Here is a 777-nt window from a genome sequence, read left to right on the forward strand (position 1 = left end):
GGACTGATTCTACTTATTACTGGCTTGGATATAGTTAGTAATGCAGCTTGTCTTAAGAGAGGACCAAGGAGTTTCAAAGTAGCTAAGGCACGTGTTTTGGATGAAGAGATCTGAAATTGATTCTTTTGCAACTTGTTAAGCCAGATTGGAGATAACGGTGGAGGTGTGTTAAGAGGCTTCTAAGTAATTAAATATTTGTGTGATACAATAGGAAAATGATACATATATAGCAGAAAATGTATAATGTAGCAAAATGAATCTTCTACTGAACATTCTTTTGCCTCCGGGAGCGGGTGCCGAGTTCCTTTTCATATTCTGCCAATTTTCCTAGGAAACTGTCTTCTTGTTCCTCTCATGCATCTTGCATTAAAAGGGGGTTATAATTTTTTTGGAAAAGTCTAGGGAGCCAACAACTTTATTAAATTCTGACTAGCATATAACCAGCAAAGAAAAGTGAGTCATTTGATAAAATTTCACACCAATCTCACACTATTAAAATTATCATTGATGATTATTTGCAGTAATTATTATAATTACTTTAGCCAACAAATGAGTCCCTACAAAGAAAATGCCAGAAATCTAACCTAGCCAGATTAAAACCGGTCTAGAGTAGCAATTAGAACGGAGACGCTTAAAAATCGGTGCGTAGACTTGGACGGTTTGAAAATTTAAACCAGATCAATTTTTTCTTTTAAAAAAACCCAATACGACGAACATTTTAATTATTAAAAAAAGAAAACCCTAATTTGTAATTTCCTCGCCCGAGGACTCCCCCTT

Source organism: Arachis ipaensis, chromosome B09, assembly GCF_000816755.2.
Source record: "Arachis ipaensis cultivar K30076 chromosome B09, Araip1.1, whole genome shotgun sequence".
NCBI lineage: Eukaryota > Viridiplantae > Streptophyta > Magnoliopsida > Fabales > Fabaceae > Arachis > Arachis ipaensis.